The sequence below is a fragment of the Halichoerus grypus genome, chromosome 5 (genome assembly GCF_964656455.1).
Source record: "Halichoerus grypus chromosome 5, mHalGry1.hap1.1, whole genome shotgun sequence".
Classification (NCBI taxonomy): domain Eukaryota; kingdom Metazoa; phylum Chordata; class Mammalia; order Carnivora; family Phocidae; genus Halichoerus; species Halichoerus grypus.
Window position 1 is genome coordinate 75,343,021 of NC_135716.1, and position 22,431 is coordinate 75,365,451.

A 22,431-nucleotide genomic window follows, 5' to 3' on the forward strand; every position below is an offset into this window, starting at 1 on the left:
CACTTGGAGAAGCAGAGGAGGTGGGATTACTGGTCCTACCAGGTATTAGGGCATTATAAAAGTATGGTAAGTCATAAGAGAAATGTTCGTGTAGAGGAGTCTTGGCCTGAAAATTCATAATAGAGGGCCCTAAAAACTAGAGACCAAGGCACATGTTGACACTTGTTATATGAGAGAGTTGGTACTACAAAGCAGTGTGGGGAAGAACAGTTTTTTTAGTAAATGATGCTGGGACCATTGGACTTAGTGGACCTCGCATCATGCACAAAGATCAATTCTGGGTGGATTAAAGACCTAAGTGTAAAAAGCAAATGAAAACATTTAGAAGATAGTCTTAAAATAGAATCTTTATAACCTGGGGCACAGGGAAGAATTTCATAAAAAGATGCAAAATCTGCTAGCCAAAAGGAGAAATATTGATAAAATTGAATACATTATACTTTGGTGCAAATTTTATCAAAAGACTCCATTAAAGAGAGTGAAGAGACAATTCCACCTAGTAGGAGAAGATACTACTAACATATGTATCTGAAAAAGAGAAAATATCAAAAATGTATAAGGAGCTCCTGCAAATGAATGGATGGAGAACCCAAAGGAGAAACGAGCAAAAGGCTTGAACAGGTATTTCAAGCTAATGGACAGGAAAGGATAATCAAACTCATTGGTAATCAGGAAAATGCAAATTCAAGCCACCACGAGATTCTATTACACACTCACTGGATGGATGGGTAAGACTCAAATGGCTGATAACACCAAGTGTTGATGAACTATGAAGCAGCAGGAACTCTCAGACACTGCTGGCAGGCAGATGAACTTATTCAACCACCTTGGGAAATAGTTTGGCATTATTTACTGAAGTTGAACATACCCGTACCTAATGCTCATCAAATTCATTCATAAATACAGTCAGTGATAAATCTCACAAACATGATATTGCACAAAACTAGAGAGACATAAACTAACACATGTGCACACAAAAATCATATGGTAAGACTGACGCCATTTACATGACTTTCAAAACCAGGCAAAGTCAGAATACATTAGGTAGGGGTATATATACAGATGTGATAAAACTAGGAAGACAGCCAGGAAACTAACATAATAAAGGGGTAGGTAACCTCCAAGGTGGACAGAGTAGTGGTCTGGGAAGGATGCAGGAGGGAAGGGTGACTTCTGGGGCTCTGGCACACAATTGCTTGACCTCACTGGTAGTTATAGAGGGGTTTGCTTTATAATTATTCTTTAAATTGTAATTCTGTTATGTGCTTTTCTGCATGTATATTTAATGACAAAAAGAAAAAGAAATAACAGGAAAATATAGTCTTACTTTTTGGCTTATAATTAACAGTCAATATTATTAATATTATCTTGTCCTGGTCTTTCCCCTTCTTGGCACATTTAATTTCAATATACTGTCCATGTAAAGCCGGATGACGAATGAAGGGAGAGTGGGAGAAGAGCATGCAGTAATCATGCCAGCATTAGAGAGTATTAATATTCTCATCAAGTTTTGGAGTGATTGTGATGCCAGGTGAGTGCATGTTGAATTCAGAAATTGGCAGGCAGGGACTTAGCCTTCTCCCAGAACTTCCTGTCACAGGAAGCTGTGCTGATCCCCAGCTGTTACTACTGACAGAGGAGAGAATCGGGTGCCAAACAGCCTGGTGTTGTGCACCAGGCCTGATGAGTTCTGCAGTCTCATGGCAGAGATTAGGAAATTAGCCTCCTTAAAGAAAGAGACAATGAAACAGACCAAGGGTAGTCAAGAAAAAAAGCCCTCCCTACCCCTCATCTCACTGTGAGGCGGGCCCTGGTAGGTCTTCCAGACTGAGTTTGTGTTTCAGGGGAGGGATTTGCCCCTATTATTCTTCCTTTTTATAGGGCAACCTTGAGGCATATGTACTTCCCCACAGACAGGCTGGGCTCAAGCTATTAACAGGGGCTGTCAGGATCCTCTGAGTCTATGAGGACACACAATCCCTCCTGCTGGTGGGAAGAAGCCACTGGTTCTATGGTGACTTAGTTCAGACTGCTCTAACAAAATACTATAGACTGGATTGCTTAAATAACATTTATTTTTTATAGTTCTGGAGGCTGGGAAGTCTGAGATCAGGGTGCCTGCATGATCAGGTTCCTGGGGAAGCCCATCTTGGTTCACAGACAGCTGCCTTCTGGCTGTGTCCTCATTTGGCAGAGAGAGAGAGAGAGAGAGAGAGAGAGAGAGCATGTGAGCACTTGGGTGAGAGCAGCTCAGGTCCCCTTCTCTTTATAAGGGCATTAATTTCATCATGAGGGCTCCACCCTCATGACCAAATCACCTTCCTAAGGACCTGCCTCCCAATACTATCACATTGGAGCTTAGGGTTTCAACATATGAATTTTAGGGGAACACAAACATTCAGCCCATAGAATATGGGAAGCTAAACTTGACTGCAGCCCCCTCTGTCTGGAAGAAAAGGGAGTGCCAGGTCCCAGGTTCATGGTCCAGAGTGAACGCTCAGTGTGGCCTTCAGATGATTTTTCTCAGTGAACAGCATTGGCTCTGGTTGGAATTTTTAAAAATGACAAATTTATTTATTTTTTATTTTTTTAAATTTTATTTTATTTTATTATGTTATGTTAGTCACCATACAATACATCATTAGTTTTTGATGTAGTGATCCATGATTCATAGTTTTCGCATAACACCCAGTGCTCCATACAGTACATGCCCTCCTTAATACCCATCGCCAGGCTAACCCATCCCCCCACCCCCCTCCCCTCTAAAACCCTCAGTTTGCTTCTTGGAGTCCGTAGTCTCTCATGGTTCATCTCCAAAATGACAAATTTATGAATGAATTCATAGGATCTTAGGTATAGGTAAGTTCAACTTCAGTAAATAATGCCAGTATAATATCTAATATCTCTTTATTTTTCTCCTTAAAAATATTCTTTCGTTTTTATTTTACAATATGTACGTACAGGAGATAAGATATAAATATATACATGGTATCTATAATCAAACTCTATATAAATATTTAACATCATATTGGGTTTTAAAATTCAACCTGTTAGAACTGTTAAAATTCTACATTACAGCAGAAAGTTTTTTCAAGATGGCTTCCTTTGACTTTTACTGAAACAGCCAACTTTTTACTGATGCTGGCATAACATGAGGTTTGAGACAGGTGAGGGAGCTGGCTTAGTATGTATCATTTAGAAGACATTTGAGTTGTATCTAATGGTGTTTGGTGTGCAATTTTTTTCCTTTATTTTATTGTGGTAAAATATATAACATAAAATTTACCATTTTAACTATATTTAAACATGCAGTTCAGTGGCATTAAGTATATTCACAGTGTTGTGCAACCATCACCAGCATCGACGTCCAGAACTTTTTCATCTTCCCAAACTGAAATTCTAGACCCATTGAACCCTAACTCCTCATTCCAGCTCCTCCCCCATTCCCTGGCAATCACCATTCTACTTTCTGTCTCTATGGATTTGACTGCTTTAGATCCCTCATATACTTGGAGTTATACAATATGTGTGTCTTTGTGTCTGGCTTATTTCACTTAACATAATGTCCTCAAGGTTCATCCATGGTGTACCTTGTGTCAAGAGTTTTTTTTCTTTCTTTAAGGTGAGTAACACTCCATCATATCTGTCTACTTATCTATCTTACATTTTGTTTACCCATTCATCTGTTGATGGGACATTTGGGTTGTTTCCACCTTTTGGCAACTGTGAATATTGCTACTATGAATGTGGGTGTACAAATATCTGTTTAGGTCCCTGCTTTCAATTCTTTTCGGTAAATACCAAGAAGTGGAGTTGTTGGATGATATAGTAATTGTATGTTTAATATTTGTGAGAAACCTCCGTACTGTTCTCCACAGTGGTTGCTCCAGGTCACATACCCACCAGCAGTGCATGCGGGTTACCTACTCTCCCCATCTTCAGTGCATTTTCTATTTTCATTTAAAGAGTTTTGTTGCTTTTTGAACTTCGAGGGTTTTGTTGCAAAGGAATGTAAAGCCATGGGGAGCAACACTCTAGAATATACACCTGCAAATCAGTTTTAGGTGGCTTTCTGTTAGGGGCACCCAGGACTGGGTCAAGTCATTTCTTCCAGAAACTTCCAGAAACAACTTCAGTCACAGAGATCTCTTCCTTTTCTAGGTTCTGATCGTCTCTCTAGTCAGTCTCAATCAATCCAACACTGGGTTATATGTTGCCTTTATCTAAACTTTAATCCTCTATTTTATCAAATCCAGTGGAGGCATTCTTGTCTGTTGAGCTATTTTGATGTTTCTAATTTTTATTTTCAGAATTTCTTTTGATATTTTTCATATCCATCTGTTCTTAATCATAATTACCTATTTTAATCCTACTTTTGTACTTGTTTTTTAATATTACTTGAGAAAATTAAATATACTTATTTAAAAGTCATTTTTATGTTGTTCTATTTGTGTTTTGTCAGTGGTACGTTTATACCTCGACTGTTGCATTTGTTGAGTGTTTTTCTTATCAACTTTTTTCTCGTGTGCTTTGGAGTTTCGATAAGAAGCTGTTGTGCGCTTTCTTCCTTAAGAGGAAGCCTGGTCTGGAAGCAGCTCTTGTGTAGGCAGGTTCGGGGTCCTTGCCTGGGGGTGAGCTGGTAGGGAGCATGGATATAGCCATTGAGAAGTGAGTGGTTTGGCTTATCTTCTGCTGACTTGCCTCTCTGTACCCTCCTGGAGTTCTGTAAATTTGTACCTTCTGCACTCTGGTGTCACCCCCATGCCCCATACCCCACCAATGTGCAATCTCATTTCAGGGGACCAATGTGTTCAGGTGTTGTGAACATAGTTATATCTTTAAAATAACTTAGAAACTAACTTAGGGGGCACCTGGGTGGCTCAGTAGCTTAAGCATCCAACTCTTGATTTTGGCTCAGGTCATAATCTCAGGGTCATGAGATCAAGACCCTCCTCAGGCTCTGTACTCAGGAGGGAGTCTGCTTCTCTCCCCCTCTCTCTCCCTCTCCCTCTGCCCCTCCCTGCCACTCATGAGCTCTCTTTCTCTCTCTCAAATAAATAAATAAATAAATATATAAATCTAAAAAAATTAGGAAGGATGGATGGAGATTATATTGTGAGTCTCAGTTGTCTTCTCACATATAATCCTTGGTCATATATTGTATTTTAATTTTATTTTCCAAATAAACTATAAATTATTTCTATCTCCCCAAATTTTACTCCCTCCAAATACCTAGCAAAAACATCAAATACCCCTTGGTGTCATTTATTTGATTAATAAATATTTGTTGATTGTTCATTGGGCTTGTTAAGAAAATAAATGGATTAATCCTTTTGCTCAGTAAATAGGATATCTGAATCCAGGGCTAGACACAAGAGGATAAAACTAAAAGTCAGACAATTTTGGACTGCAGATTCCCTGAGATCGAAGGTTGCTTTTGGTGCTAAACTTGCATGGATATTGGTTCTGTTTCTTTATCTGGGACTCCAGAATTAATGGCTAAGAGCGATTTTAACTCTCCCAGAGGAATCTGGGGCATTTTCCTGATGGCTAACTCCTTTCATAGGAACAGGGTAAGATCAAATCACAGCAGCCCACGGAAAAATTGTTTCCACTTCTGAGCAGGGCACAGAGACCCGTCCTTCCTGACGGTTCCTCTTGATAGTTCGGCTAAGCATCAGCTAACCTGCATTGAAGACTTCCTATGTTCCAGACCCTGGTCCAAGCAGTAAATTATATATATATATATATATTTAACTCTCACAGTGATTCAATGAGATAGGTACAGTTAAGATTCCCATTTCATAGATGTGGAAGCTGAGGCACAGCGCTAAGTAACTTTCCCAATGTCTATAGCTAGTAAGTGATAAAGCTTGGAAGGCTGGCTCCCCAGATGCCCTCTGAGCCACAGCAGGGACATGGAAATTTTGTCATCTCTGGGGTGAGTGGCCTGAGGGGCTTCTTGCTTTGACATTGGAATCTCTCCTGACCTTCTCAGAAACCGAGGTCATCATGTGCCCAGGTTAATTCGTCCTGACCCTGTGGGCTCCCTTCATGCTCCAGCTGGTGTGGGTGGGTCCTTGGCTGCAGATGATTTCAGGGTCCCTGGGAGTCGGGATTAGCCTGAAATTCATCAAGCACTGTGTATCCACAGACATTTGCCGGGTTCCTAGACCTTTGAGGTGTTTAGTCTCAGCAGCCTTGTCTTTTTTACATGGATGTTTCCAGAGCTGCAGGGTGGGGGTTTGGAGGTACAAAGTGGAGGTCTCCCTTCCAGCTCAGTGGAAATGGACCCCATGGTTCTCCCTGTGATGCTAGGATTCTCCCTTGAGAGCAAGTCAGTGACGTGTGCATGCCACTGGTGCCAGAGTCTCTTGGGCAATGAACACTTCTGAGAGTTCACCATGGGCTGGCAGCTCTGCTGGGCACTGTCCCCTGCCTTGTCCTTTCTACCCTGTCATCAAGTTCACTCTGGTGTGAGCACTACACCATGCTGGTGCCTCCTGCCTCTCCACTCTCCAAGCGTCTAGAGTCTGCCAATCCAGATACTTTATTTGAATTCATACAAATCCATTTTATTAATTCCTGAGGGAGAAAGCAATTTCAGTTATTTCCAGTGAAATGGCATTTCTGAAGAAAGGGCAAGCTTGCTTTCTTCCAGCCTGGTGTGGGTATTATGCTTGTCTTTAAGTACCTGCCTGGAGGGAGTTAACCTACTGCAAGTTAGTAATAGTCATATTTTAAAGTGGTTAAAAAGGATTAAAAAGAGTATTCTATTTACTTGCTCTCAGTAGTGGAAACAAACCCTGGGATCATCTATTGGGACTAAATAAGCAAATTAGAGTCCTGCCGTTTGTTAGTGGGCACTCACCAGGGCCGTCTGCAGCACTTTCTAGTGCTTCACACCACATGCCACTTCATGAAGGGGGAGGTGAAGAAGACCAGTTCTGTGCTCAGGACAGAGCCACCCCTTGGGCCAAGCAGGTGCTCAATAAATATGTTTGAAAGGAATGAATCTTTTTTTTTTTTTTCTCTTTTTTTCTCATGAAGATAGAAGTCTTTTTATTTTATTTTTATTTATTTTTTCTTTTTTTATTATTATATTATGTTAATCACCATACATTACATCATTAGTTTTTGATGTAGTGTTCCATGATTCATTGTTTGCGTATAACACCCAGTGCTCCATGCAGTACGTGCCCTCCTTAATACCCATCACCAGGCTGACCCATCTCCCCCCTCACCCAGAATCCTCAGTTTGTTTCTCAGAGTCCATCGTCTCTCATGGTTCGTCTCCCCCTCTGATTTCCCCCCTTCATTCTTCCCCTCCTGCTATCTTCTTTTTTTTTTTTTTTGAGTGAATCTTAACAAATGATCTAGTGACACCTGAAGGCATTTTATATGAAACAAGATTTTCCTCTAAATCCTCTAAAATTGAATAATAAACCATTCAATTCTATCAGATAGAACTTATAGGCAGAAGACTACGTACATCACAACAGTAGTGTTGTGGGCTGTCTTCCCTTCTTCTGTTCCCTACAGTGATCCCATGCCCCACTGGCTGAATAGAGTAAGTCAGTGGTTCCAGAATTTTGCATGTAATTAGGCATTTCTGCAGCAAGAGACGGCCTTTTTTTTCTTTTTAAAAAAAGATTTATTTATTTGAGAGAGAGAGAGAACACGAATGGGAGGGGTAGAAGGGGAGGGAGAGGGAGAGAGAATCTCAAGCAGACTCCATGCTGAGTGCTGAGCCCAATGAGGGACTTGATCTCACACCCCTGAGATCAGGACCTCAGCCAAAAACAAGAGTCAGGCGCTTAACCGACTGAGTCACCCAAGAGACTGCCTTTGATGCAACTGAATGTATCCTATCAAATGAATTTTCTTTTGCGGGGGGAGTTTTGAGAATTGATTCGGCAGCTGGGATATTAGAGAATCTTCTGGGTACTTATGAGTTCTTGATCAAGTAAGTGACAGTTCTCCAGCTTCTTGTGTTTCTTTCTGGTTTCTGCTCCCAGCATGTTTACCCGAGACCACAACACCCTACCAGATGGGACAGCTGCTGCTCCCAGGGAGAATTTTCTAGAGCCAAAAGCTGGCACCTTGTTGCAGCCTGTGAAAGACCCTGAGCCAGAGGACACCGGTACACTGTGCCTGCATTCCTGTTCACAGAAACTGGGAGTTTATAAATGCTCTTTTAAGCTGCTAAATTTGTGGTGATTTGTTACATAGCCATGGTATGCAGGAATAGCATACAGATCTTAGGGGAGGTGTGGTGGTGGTGGGGGTGTTTAGGAGAGCTAAAGCAAAGATATGCCAAAGAGGAGTAGCAAATGCAAATGCTATGGCCTAAGAAGGCAGATGCTTTCAGAGAACAGGGTGGGTTCAATGTGGCTTTTGGTGAATGAAGGTAGTGGTGAATGAACGTGCTGGACACATCAGAAGATGAGGCTGAGAAGGAGTTTGGTGCTGGGTTATAAAAGACCTTATGTAACATCCTGAGAAGTTTGACCCATATCCTGGAATCTTTGGGAAACTATCAAAGCATTTTAGGCTGGGAAGGGAAAGTATCACTTTTATTTAGGAGAAAACATGGCATTGATATGATCAACGGAAGTGGGAGACCAGTTCAGTTGACTGCTTAAGAGTGATGCACTATGAGATTCTTGCCACACCTCCTTCCCTATAAATTGGACCAACCCCTTATTCTGAGTTGATATTGATAAAGGGGCACTCCATAAATCTTCAGATCATGGTACTGCCTACAGAACAGCATTCAGGGAAAGAAATCCAATGTCTAGAGTCAACTTTGTAAGGATGCATTGCTATTATCTCCAAGGTGGAAAAAATTCAGCATGTTAACCTAGTAGCAGATTAATTACCAGTAGCTGCCTGGTCTGCCCAAGGGGACTATGCTGGCAGACTGGGTGTGTGGAAGAGCCATAGTGAGTGGAGGCCATGCAATTGGGCCAATGAACAGTCCCCCTCCTGCCACCATAGCTGCTCCATTAACGGGCCACCTTCCAGCCACTGGGTGTTGGGGATGGAAACTGACATCTCCTGGGTGAGTTATCTGTCCACCCTGTTGTTGTCTCCTCTGAGACACATGCTGTCTGGTGGGCATTGATGTGAGAACACAAAGACCCACATACTTGTGCCCTGAAGTCCTGAGGGCCCATCCTTATGACTCTAATCCCAGACCTTGTGCCCAGCTGGGTTTCACAATGGATATAGATGACCAGTGATTGCTTTGTGTCTTCTGTTTACTTTCTTTTGCATTGGGAGTGTCTTGTTTTTCTCTCCTGGCCCCATCTTTGCATTTCGGGTGCCTATGGGGTGATACCTTGTCTCTTGAGTTCACAGGTCTTCCAATCAAGAGGAACTGCTTCTGGAGAGCCTCCTCTGCACCTGGACCCAATTTAGATGAGATCCCAGACCTGGAGCTTGAGGCTGGATTGGTACATTTAGATACCTTGGGAGGGGGTTTACCTGCAATATGGATCATCAGAGCCTACCATCTTCTACTTTGTGCTTTTGGGAACCATGAGCCTCAATACAAAAAAAATCAACTACTCTGACCAATGGAATTGTGACAAATAAGATAGTTTGGGCTGCTTACTTTTGAGGGGTTTGGTATATAGTAATAGATAACTGAGACACATGGATCAAGAATACTGAGCTCATTATGGGCAACTAGGGTGATACAGTAACACAATGTCTGGTGGATAGAGTCTCACTCTTTACTAGGATTCAGTAATGCATAGGAGCTACTTTCCAAAGGGTGAGTTAATCCTCTGCATGGTCTTGTTCCAGAAAATTGGAGTCTATGTTGCAGTTCTCCTACTGGGCTGGCTAGAGATTCCACATGGTCTCCTAACCTACCATGGAAACCTCTGGCCCCTTTGGACATGCCAGGTCATGCCTTGTCCTGGAGGCTTGCCCTGGAGCCTGGAGTTCTGTGGAACCCTCACTTGCTCTGGTAGCCTTCTGAGATATCTGACATACAGAATTCCCAGTATAGTATACCGTGCCTCCAAAATCTAAATCAAGCGCTATACATCTTTTTTAGTGGTGGGGGTGCAATGCTCTCTCCTTGACTGTTCCCCCAGACCACTGGACCCCTGAAAGCATCACTGATGTGGTGGGCCCCTTTTAAGAGTTACTTCTCATGCTATGGGATACATATTTCTTATCAGTGCCTTTGTGTGTACTTGCCACTCCTCTGCACCAGGTACAGTCAACATAAAGCCACTTGTGTAGTGGGTCTTTGAAATTCTGTGGACTGTCAGGTGATCCAGAGCCCTGTGAACTATTTGGGGCAGGCTAGGAGAGTTAACATAGAGCCAGGCAAGAGACTGAATGGTCCTGCTAGTATTCCCATGAATATCAGCCGACTTGGGTCCTCTTTAGTGATGAAGATTGAAAAGAGTGCATTCATCCTGACCATAGCTACATACCAACTGCCAGAGACTGTATTATTTGTTTGAGTAAATATGCCATGTCTGGCCTAGCAGCAGTGACGAGGGCTATTGGTTAATGGGAGCATGCCATTGTCCATCTTACTGTATCTGGCTCTTTGCAGGGGTCATGCAGGTGAATTGAATGGGGATATTCTGGGGACTGTCAATCAGAATATTGTTTCTGGTTTACTGTGTTGGCTTGGAGGGGGCAGTTTCAGTAGCCTCTATTTGACTTCTCCTACCATAGTGTCTTACCCTACCTTCCAGAAAACCACTGTGAGGGTTCTGCCAGCTGCTAATATCCATCTCAGAATGCACTTGGGTTCCAGGGACATGATCACTAGGTGGGTCGACAGACCCACTGAATCTGTAATTTGATGATCGGGTTTGTCATTATGGCATTTTGTCTAATTTGGTCACCTAAACACTGACACCTAATCCAGTAACTTTGAAAGATCTGGATATTCTCTGTCTCCCCAGTTCAGGAAATCTGGTAAATGATGCCAGGTCTCTTTGGAGAAGACTTAAATTCTCATTGCATATTCTTGTGGGGACTTGACAGGGTTCTTTCTCAGGGACTTCAGGTCTGAGAAATGGCTCATGCCTGGAGCCTTTGTGAAGGATTATGACTTTCAATTGCAACAGTTGACATCAACTATATAAGTCAAATAATACTCAGGTTGACTGTTGGGTCATCTTACATGAAGAAACATAAGGGTGGGTCTATTTGCCTTTCTGATAAATTCCTGTAGAACAAGGTGCCTTGTTTGCAGTTCTGGATTTGACACTTATTATAGTAATTATATCTACCTTGATGTCCACTGATAATTAAATTTTGTCTCCTGGCCTCTCTTAAATCAGGACTCCTTTTGTCCCTGCTGACACTAGGTAACCCACTCTCATGGTGACATCTTCTAATGTCAGCCCCAGATTACAGGGGACACTGAGCTTCTCGAATGCTGGTTTCCTCTCACTAGAGCATTTCTTCAAGTGAAGGGGCTCTAGGTGATGGGTTCTCTGATTTCATATGATAAAGCCATTTGAACATGCCTTCCTCCTTGAGTTTCTCATCCCTTCTGCAACACCCTACCAAGGTGGATCTGGCCTCTGCCTCTTATTCACTGTAGGTGTCATAAGGTCCACTTTCAGGGAGCCATCCTGCCAGCTCCATAGGATCAGCCCCAGTCATCCTTGCCAGACTATTAAATCCTGAACCTCAAGAGAAAGTTTCCATGTGAATAAACTCTCTCCTGTTCAACCCCATATCCTCTCCCTCCCTCCAACACCCTCAACACTCATACCTATACGTGTGCTCCTCTGGCTCCTTCCAGTAGGTATCAGTAAGATTTGGCACTTTGTGGTGAGGTATCTGTTTCCTCTTCACTCACCTGACCCTCATTATTGTTTTGGAGGCAAGTCAGAGATGCAGTGATAGGCTGGTGTCACTTTACCTCTGCCACATGTGAGGTCTTGGCATGTCTTCAGCAGGGGATGATGCCTTCTAGATTCTTCTCCAACAAAAAGGAAGGGCAGGGGGACTCAGCTGACCTGGGGGATTTAGGGGCATCTGACTCTTCAAGACCCATCCTCTGACTCAGGGTCCCACTTTTTCTTTAAGACTGGAGACCTATCAGTGCTCACTCATTCTCCTTGGAAGTTCTACCATTCTCATGACAATCCTGAGCCAAACCTCTCAGTACAGTTTGCTCATGAACTATAGGATATGAAGATGGCATGGGGCCTTTTAGCTTTCACAGAATGCTCTGGCTTAATGTTGGTCAACTTGAGCCTTTCTTCAAGGCTTCTAGGACAGGCAAGGCCAGAATTAGGGTGAGGCAGGTGAGGCATTCACCTCTGGTGCAAAATTTAAGGGGGTGCCAAAAAACTTTAGTAGCCAAAGAAAATAATATTTTAATGCAATACAGTTAACCCTTGAACAACATGGCCTTGCACTGCATGGGTGGTTATATGCACTTACTTATTATATAAGTAGTTATATGTGGATTTTTTCCATAAATACACTACAGTACTGTAAATGTTTTTGTTTTCCTTATTATTTTCTTAATAACATTTTCTTTTCTCTAGCTTACTTTATTGTAAGACTACAGTGTATGATACATATAACATAAAACGTGTTAATTGACTGTTTATGTTATCATTAAGGCTTCCCATCAACAATAGGCTATTAGTAGTTAAGTTTTGGGGGAGTCAAAAGTTACACATGGATTTTTGACTGCGTGGGTGGTTGGCACCCCTAACGCCTGCATTGTTCAAGGGTCAACTGCATTAAAAAAATGAAAATCAATGCAAACCATACATAATGAATAAAATATAAAAATGTTAAATCATGATAGAACTAAAATGAATTAAACTATTATTTAATTTGATTAGTGAGTATTTTGATGCCCCCTTAAATTTTCAGCTTGCCTCACCCAAATCCCAGCCCTACCAGCAGGTAACAAAAGCCAGTCAATTCTACAATATACACATGTACTCCTGTACCAGTGCGAGGGCTCCTGTCTAGACCAGTGCTTTCCCTTCCCCTGTACCCCTCCCAGTCCGGTCAGGTGAGAGGCTCAGTCATTGTCAAGCTCCATAATGTCAGAAGTTATATTGACCACTTGTCACCTACTGACTGGTGAATGGTCCAGTTCCCGAAGCCCGTTCTGAGCTTCTGCTTTCTTGGTCTGCTATAGTTATCAGCTCATGAAGCTATCCTAGAAAGCAGGCATCAGAGGCAGGGAGAATGAGGCAGGGACGGAAGTATATTCAATAAATTGTTTATTGTTGAGCTGGTTATTGCTGAGGGCACCTAGAATATAATCCCCTTGGGATCCTCTTGTCTGGAGGGGAAGGCAATTAACTCAGAAATGAGAGTTTTTCCTGGGGGCGTGAACATCCCTGGGCCTGCTGCTGCTGAACTGGCTTCCAAGGCTTTGGGGGATCTCAGGGAGAAAAGCAGAGTGACGCTGCAGCTTGGACTGGAAATGGGATGCGGTCTGTGCCACAGGAGCTGTGACTGAAACCCGAGGGGGGTTGAGAGGGTGTGACGTGGGCTCAGGAAGCACTTGGGCTTCCCTTCCATGCATGCATGCATGTTTTCACTCCGTTCTCTATTTGTGAGGAGAATGAAGAAAAACAAACTGTATTTGATTCTCTATGCTTGTACATCTTTCTGGCTGAGTAAAAATATTTTAAGATTTGCTATGAACTCTGTCAGTGATCAGGCATTGCAGCAAAAATTGGTTTGGATACCCACAGCTTCTCTCCCTTATTCTTTCCCAAGGGATGGTGGAGCGTATTGATAAAGTGCAAGGGCCCTAGGAATGCTTGGGTTTGAACTGTGGCTCTCACACCACTTAGCTGTTCCATCTCATGCAAGCTAACTGAGCTCACTCTGTCTCAGTGTATTCACCTTATAGAGTTGCTGTGAGGATTAAATGAGTTATAACATATGATAGCTTTGCACTTGTGCTGGGCACAGACTAAGCTTTCCATACATGGCCTGTAGGCCATGTTTCCTCTCAAATTCCTTCCATATTTACTCACTGGGTCCTTCTGTTTCTTTCCCAAGCACCCCCAAGTGCCATTCCTAGTTGTAATGGCCCCTGTCTTCTGTTCTGTGTCTCACCTATTAAGCTTTCCTGTTTTGGCCTCCTCATCCTTTTGGTGAGTGTTTACTGAGACTTTGTGGCCCAATGCCTTGCTAGGTATGGTAGGAGATACACAAGAAATATAACACTTGGTTACTGCCTTTCAAGAGAACTTGAGGAGATGAGATTTGCAACAGCAAATATTACATAAAACATAAAGAATATTCTGAGTTCATGTGTTCATAGGGGCTTCAGGAAAGAAGGTTCAACACACACAGAAACACTTTTGGAAAAGGTGAGTCTTTCTTTGGAACTGGACAGGTGAGTATAATTTAGCTTAGCAGGAGAATGGTCCAGAGCAACGCTGTTTCGTGCATTTCCCCTCGTTGGGTTCTGGGCATGATGTCAGTGCTCCTCCTGGGGGTGTGCAAGCTTGGTGAATTGGGCTCCTCAGGGAAGTAACCAAGGCTGATTGGGCTTTAACAGATCTTTCTAACTTTTCTTCTTACCACTGCTTAAATTTCTCCAAGAATATTCCAGCTTGGCTTGTGAGACTTCGGGTTTTCAATTCCTGTGCACTTTCTTATGGCTATGTGGATTGATGCCCAATGGAGTTATCTAAACTCATAATCTTGACTCCTGGATTTTTGGGATGGCATCTTTTTAGTTAAATTTTTGGCAGTTTACTTGTAATTCATTCATTCAGTCATGTCATTTTTATTTTGACTATAAAGCCACTTATTGGAGATAAAAGTGCTCCAATCTTATCTTTTTTCCCTGTACACTAAAAAATATAATTAAGGAAAATAAAATTTATTCTGTTCTTATGCAGTTTTCTTACCAGGGAATGGGGTGTGTGTGTGTGCGTGTGTGTGTGTGTGTGTGTGTCTGTGTGTGTGTGTGAGAGAGAGAGAGAGAGAGATTGAGAGGGAGAGACTAAGTTCACATGATGAACAAGAGAACCGGTTAAACTGACGTGGCTTCTACAAGGGCCTTTGTTGTTGAGCTGCAGAGCCTGGGCAAGATCTCTGGTGCAGGTGGGAACAGTGTGGCTGAGAACTTGATCTCCTGCATCTCTGAGACACCATGGTCATGGACCCTTAGAAAGCCAAGGTTTTAAAAATCAGGATAGTAGTCAGTTTTAAGACCCCTGTAATAGATAAAGGCATAAAGCTCCCACTTCAGTCCTTGTTCTTTCTTTATCTCAGTTCCTATTTCTCTTCACATCTCTTTTTCTCAGTGGCATGAGAAATAGCTTCCCATTACCAGCCATAAAGCGTTTGGAGACATCTGTTGTAGTCTCCTTAGCCCCATATTTCAACAGAGCACAGAACACTCCCTATTTTCTTGGGTTGTTCTCAGCTGGCCCATTTTTCCTTCTAGTCACATTTGTCCCTCTCCTGGAGCTGCTTTGAATCTTCAGGTGTCACTCATTTTCGGATTCTGGAGTCAGGACACTGCCCAAAACACAAAGGTGTCCCAGAGTCACACACAGCATTGTCTCCTTCCACAACACTTCTGTGTTAAGTGTTCAAGGACAGCTACAGAGATCCAGTCAAAGGTCTCAATGAATTCACTGTGGAGAAGTAAAAAGGATAGAGGTAAAATGCAGCCTATTTCAGGAAAACAGGTCAAACAGTGGGGGTCCGAAAAAAATGAAAAGACAAAAACAAAAACAAAAAACAGGGGCTATCTTCCAGGTTCTACTCTTGTCTGACTTTCTGAGAATCTGGCTGACTTTGTCAGGCAAGGGTGTGATCACAGGGTCTGGGTTTCGCTCTGTTTCTCCCAGGTGCTACCATGTTGCTGCTGGAAGTTCTATCTGAGCTAAAGCTCCATTGAAATCAATTTCATTTGGCAATGTTTAGATGGTCAGGGAGGTTCTTCCAACTCCTCTGGTAAAGGTGAAAGGCATGTCAGTAGTCTGTTCTAATGAATTCTGTGACTTTGGACAAGTCCCTCTTGGCCTCAGTTTTCCTGGCACTACAATGAAGAATGAATAGATGATCTTGAAATCCTCTCCTCACTTTAGAATGCTTGATTTTATGAAGCTGTTGCTCTGCACTTGCTGTAGTAGCATCCCGTAGCAGGAAAGCACTCTGAAGAACCCATGGGCGTTGAAGGAGCAAGTCCGTGTGACAGCTTGAGTTGGGTGTCAGTTTAATAAACAAAGGGCTTGGAGGAGTCAGCCAGTGAAAATCCTTTCCTGCAGTTCTTTCCCTGGGTCCTTTTGCCCTTTCTTCCTTAGCATCTCTGGGTGCAAAAACTGTCTACAATCCTAAACTTTAAAATTTTTCTCTAAGTCACGATTTGCTGACATTTCCCCCCTTTTAAAGCAGCTGTTGTAGAGTTTTCCTGCAAGATCCTCAAAAGTAGAGCTTAGCTGGGTTAAGACTGCTTTATGGGTGGAAGAGATAGTGACTGAGGAGAGGGCTGACCCTGGGATCAGGAAGCCAAAAAATGACAAAAGAGGTATCTGGATGCAACCCATGAAGTCATCACCCTTTTCTAGAGCTGAGAAAGGTTTTTCTGAAACAATAGGTTGCCTGGAGGCTGAGGTCATGAACCTAGGCAAATTTGCATTATGAGACCTGATCTTGTGTGCTCTGCCAACTGCTATTCAAAAATGCTAAATTACATATGCTATCTACTGCAACAATTGAACTTGAGGGGTAAGAAGAGGACAGATTCCACCGTCTTGGAGACAAGGGCCATCAGCCATCTTCCACCTTTGTTTTTCCCACAGAGATAATAAGCAATCTCTCACTATGCCTCCCTTACCTCCTGCTTCAGAGGGCTCGGGATTTTGTGTAATAGCAGTGAGTGAAGTGCTCGTGTCAACTCAGAAGCAGAGTGGTATTTGAGAGTGGATTAAAATCTAGCTTAATCCAATCTCAATAAAATCTCATTGACTGTCTTTTCTAGTTGATTTTGGACAAACCTTTGTCAGCTTTCCCCGGGATGTGCCTATGGTGGTGGTGGCCGCTTCCTCTGGGGGCACATGAGACATTTCCTGCCCATCCCACTTTCTTGAAGGACTTGATTGTATTTCCTTCATGTCGGGGCAGGGCTGGCCAACTTGGCAGAGAACAGAGGTCTACTTGGTGGCCTGTGGTGAGTGTCAACTGCACATTTCACCATGATGGGGGTGGAGCAGGAGAGGGAGCACCAGACATGTACAAGATGCTGGGGCATCTTGGGGATTTGCATCATCTGCCTTGTCTTTTGTTCTGTCTTTTGCCCTCCAAGAGTGAAACTACATTGAAAGAAATATGAAACTGATGGTTCAAGCAGAGTGAAATGGTGTGAGAACAAATTCACTCCACACGTAAAACCTTTTAGTGGGGAGAGATTTATGCTGACAGTTTGTCTTGATTTGGGGAACTGAGGTAAGAACTTTGTAATCCTTCAAACTCACAAAAGTTTTCAGAAATGCACCCAAACTTAAGGCAATGTTTAATGGCTTGCAGACATGTTATTTCTCACCGCAATTTCAGTGAAAGCTATTCACTTGATTTATCTTTATGCCAGGAGCATAGAGCTTGGATGTGTGAAACTGAATAAACCATTTAAAATAGCGTCCAGAGGCCAGAAGAGGGAGTGCTCGGTCTGTCCATTGCAGACTCCAGCAGGAAGAGATACACCTTGCATTACTAGCAAGAAGAAGCCTACTTTATTACTTCAGAAGGAAGAAAGAAGAATTTCTCCCTGCCCAGTGACAAGCTCAGCCAATAAGAAAATACCACAACTCAGCTAATGAGAAATCTTCACCACCTGGAACTCTCTCTCTCCTCCAATGGACTTCCATTCAAAGTACCACCTCCCAACGTCCTTCTTTCCTCTTCTATAATATTCCTTTCCAGGGCACCTGGGTAGTTCAGTCAGTTAAGTCTGACTTTTGGTTTCAGCTGAGATCATGAGCTCGTGAGTCATGAGATTGAGCTCTGTGCTCAGCGGGGACTCTGCTTGAAGATTCTCTCCCTTTGCGATTCATGAGCACCCTCTTTCTCTCTAAAATAAATACATAAATCTTTAAAAAAAATAATGTTTTTATCCTTGGATTTCCAGACTTGCCTATGGCTTGCCATAGCTTGATGTCCTGAATTGCTATTCCTCTACTATTTCCAAATAAGCCCATTTTGCTGGTAAAACTACTGGTCATTTTACTTTTGAGGTCCACAGGTGAAGAAAACATAATCAGGACAAAGAAATGGAACAGGAGCAGCAGAGTATCTTAACTTTTCCACAGTCTTTTAATGTTCTTATAGGAATGTCTTGGTTGAGAAGGATAATGTTCTTGACATCATGAGAATACAAACACACCATCACTAGACTCAAAGTCCTAGGTTTTGGTGTTGAGTCCTAGCCTGGGCACTTTGAGCTCTGTGCTGCCCGCAAAGCAGCAACCACTCTGAGGATGTTATGGGATCTGCTTCTCACACAGGATTGTTGTGTAGGCTGCAATGGTTTATGCTATCCAAGCAAGCATATTAATATTGTTTTCCTAAATTACAAAAAAAATTTTACTTTTGCTATCTCTCATAAGAATTTTTCTTCTTTTTTTTTTTTGGCTAAAATTCTGAAATGGTGCCACAGTATTTGCTAGTATTTGTTGGGTTGCTGTTTAATAGCAGTTTCTCCACAGCCTATGCTCATTTTTGGATAATAAAGGGAAAAACATTTCAGTGGAGTTTTCTCCAAAGTTGAGAAACTTTTTTCCCTTCTCTGTTTATTCATGTTGTCTTACTAACTAGCCCATAGGTACTAAGGGATTTACAATGTAATTTGAATAGTTTTATCATATTACATGTGTTATACACACTGATTTAAAATAATTAATCTTAATGAAATACAAAGGTAAATATATTTAAAAAACTTATCTGCTATTTTGGATCTTCCAAGTCTTTACCTATTGTCAACTACTTGGACTATTTAGAGTTTTTGAAGTCACTTCCTTATGCCTGAAAATTGATGTTTATTTTTTCTTCTATAAAATCAGGATAAGGAAAGACATGTAAGTAAGGGTCTCTGAGTCTTTCAGATAGTCTTAAAATGATCAGAATGATGATTCCTAATTATATATTTCTCATCAGAAATTAAAAAGTATTTATTTGGAGTTTAGGGATTCATGAAATTGAAATTAAGAAAATGAAATTGACTTGGTGACTCTGGGCAGGTTTTTCATCTTAAAACCTGGAGGGGAATTACATTAGTGAGATGTAAAATATAGTGGGAGGAATGAATAGTTCATGTCCTTTGTACACATGAGAAGACTGTATGTCAACTGGTTTATGCAAATATAGGAAGACAGACACACCAATTTCCCACCTGGGAAGTTCCATAATCAGTAGCTACCTATAGGTGCTTGTCTCCTATAAGTGATTAGAAAATTATCAGGTCTGTTTTTCAGTACCTTATCTCCTAAACCTCCCTGTAATTTTTGCAAACTCCCTTCTGTGGTTCTTCCAGAATGATCTCCCCATTCACTCAGTAGGGGAGATTGCTTGATAGATTCAATAACTCCCAATGACCTTGTTCAGGCTACAGAATATTAACTGGGGCTTAGAAAAAGAAACCAGGTGGAACTACATCTCTATCCAAATTCTAGAAGTTTTTATCTGGCTAAACTTAAAGAATGCCAACATGTAATTTCTAAGTCAGCTTTATCCCAAGAGCCTTTTTTCCTGCCATAAATACTTTGACCTTTCTACACCCAGCTAGGAAGCTCAATAGCTACACATCTCTGGGGCACATCTTCTGGAATCAACATTCAGAGAACGGGCAAAGGGTGAAGGCTCATAAATTTAGATTAGCCTTTTAAAGTGGTTGCTGTCATCCTCTCAGACAGAGATTACTCACCATTCTCTGGAGACTTTGGTGCTTCCTCCTGCTGCCTGCTGTGCAACATTTACTTTCTGTCATGATGGCAGAGACGGAAAAGTGGGCTATGATCTGTGAGTGTCTCCTTGGCTTTCCAATGAAAATCCCATGTGTGACTATCTGAAAAACCCACACAATCTGTGGAAGGCAGTAGAGTTTTGGCAATCTCTGTTCTAATGTATTTAGAGTTAATTTTTGAAACAGTGTTTTTCTCTTGTTTAGCATTTCTGGATTTTCTGTTTACTGTTTATTCTTAATTGCCCGCATTTGTTAATCTGGGAGAGAGAGGGAAAACTAGACTTTAAAAGTCTGGAAACTGGTGAAATCCTCTTGGTCAAGCTCACAGATAAAAATTCCAGGGATGGAAAGCTCCTGTGGCATTGTACGCTTGGAAAAATACTGCAGCTCTGGAGGAAAATCCTCAATTTCCTGTACACAAGGTGACAGAAGACAATGAAGGCAACAAAGACTACTGGAAGTCTTTGGTTGGCCATTAGTGGCTCATTAATCCCATCCAAGAGTTTAGACAAATCATTCTCAAAGTAGTGTACAAATTAGGAACAGTAGAGTTGAGGATAAGTAACAACTTGTATTTATTTTATTTCTTTAACTCTCTGTATATAGGGCTGAGGGAATAAGAGAATTTTGGGGGATGGTAAATGTTATGTTCTCATTTTCAAGATCATACAAGATATGAAAATTAGCATGTCAAGATGGTAGCTAGATTTATCACTTTATACTTCATAATGTATATAAATGTTGAATCACTATGTTATACACCTGAAACTAATATATTGTCTGTCAACTACACATCAATAAAAATATCAGCATGTCAATAGCATTAGCACAAAAGAGTAATTGGAGGCATTCGGTAAAGGTGACGAGAATGCTACATTAGATGGGAAGCTGTTTATTTCCAATAACTCTAAGGAGAAAATGTAACACTTCCTTGTCAAAGCTCACTTTACCTCCTACACCTTTTACGTTTCTGGTTGCAAACCTCATTTCTGTATGAACCTGTGATTTCTGTAGACCAGATATATCTGAAATGCAGTGCATTTCCCTGTAAGTTGTAGTGATAGTTAGTTACACTGCGTTCGTGGGCACTTGCACATACCAGAACCCACATGCAGTTCCTGGAGCCTGCCTTCCATCTTCCATCTTTCATGGGCATGAGGCTCAACAACTGGCAACTCTGATTTCAAAGCAAGAGGCTTTTCTGAGATAGGATTGATCCTCCATTAAAAATAATAAAAGCAGTAAGCCACACTCCCCATGCCCCATTCTGTTCTGCTGGCTCTGCATGCCCACCCGCCCATGCCCAAAGTGGCCCCATTCAGCAGCTGGTAGGAAGATGGTGCTTAGTGGAGAGCAAAGGCTTTGAAGGAAGTAGGAATGGGAATGGCTCTGCAAAAAGTGGGTGCCATGGCCAAATCAGATTGTATCATCTCTTCTGATGGCAAACACCTCACCATAAACACTGAGAACACTTTTAAAATAGCATAGTTTTCATGTAATCTGGAAGGGAAGTTTGAAGAAACTACAGCTGATGGCAGAAAAACTCTGTCTGCAACTTCACAGATGGTGCATTGGTTCAACATCAGGAATGGAATGGGAAGGAAAGCACAATAACAAGAAAATTGGAAGATGGGAAATTAGTGGTGGAATGTGTCATGCACAATGTCATCTGTTACTTGGGTCTATGAACAAGTAGAGTAAAAATTCCATCATCCTTTTGGACAGGAATTAGCTGTGAGGTTGAATGAGCTCAGTTCAGTGAGCAAATCTCTATACTGCTTTTTTTCCTCCTTTACTATGTCCAATTATTTTTATAACAAACATTTTATACTCAACTATTTCAAAGTGTTGATTTAATTAGGATCATCCCTTTGGTTAGGAAATAAATGTGTTTGTGCTAAAAAAAAAAAAAAAGGAAAAAACCTCTTAAAGTCTTATCATCCTTCAAGGTCCAGTCCATTCATTAGTGCAGTTAAAAGTAGTTCACCTAACCTTTATACTAAGATTTGTGGAGGAGTTTGTCCCAGACTGGGTTTGTCTTGGTCTCCAGACTCAGAGTGTTAATGGTTTCCTCAAGTTGATGTGACCACTCAGTTCAACTCTGGCCATATGTTGAGGGGTGTGTGTGTATGTTTGTGTGCATGTGTGCATGCTTATGTGTGTGTGCACATATCTGTTTGCATACTTACATATGTGTATTGTGTGTGCATGCGTGTATGTGCATGCACATTACTGGAAATAGTTAAAACTGTCCAAAGCTGCCTCTCCATAAGCCAGGAACACTTCAAAGTGTGACATCTCCTGGGGGATATTGTTGATTGCCTTTCGGTGTTCACACAGACTTAAATCTGCAGGGAGGCTGTGTTTGCCTGTCGTTGTGGGCTTGGGCTCCAGAACCGGACTGTCTGGAGTCAAATACCTGCTCCACAACTGACCTGTGATATGACCTTGAGGAAATGGCTTAACCACTCACTTCCTCA

General features: G+C 41.9%; 1 pseudogene; it reads left to right on the forward strand.

Moving 5' to 3' along the window:
* The first annotated feature begins 19,579 nt into the window (after positions 1–19,579).
* Positions 19,580–21,682, forward strand: LOC118544512 (fatty acid-binding protein 5 pseudogene; annotated as a pseudogene).
* Positions 21,683–22,431: the final 749 nt, after the last annotated feature.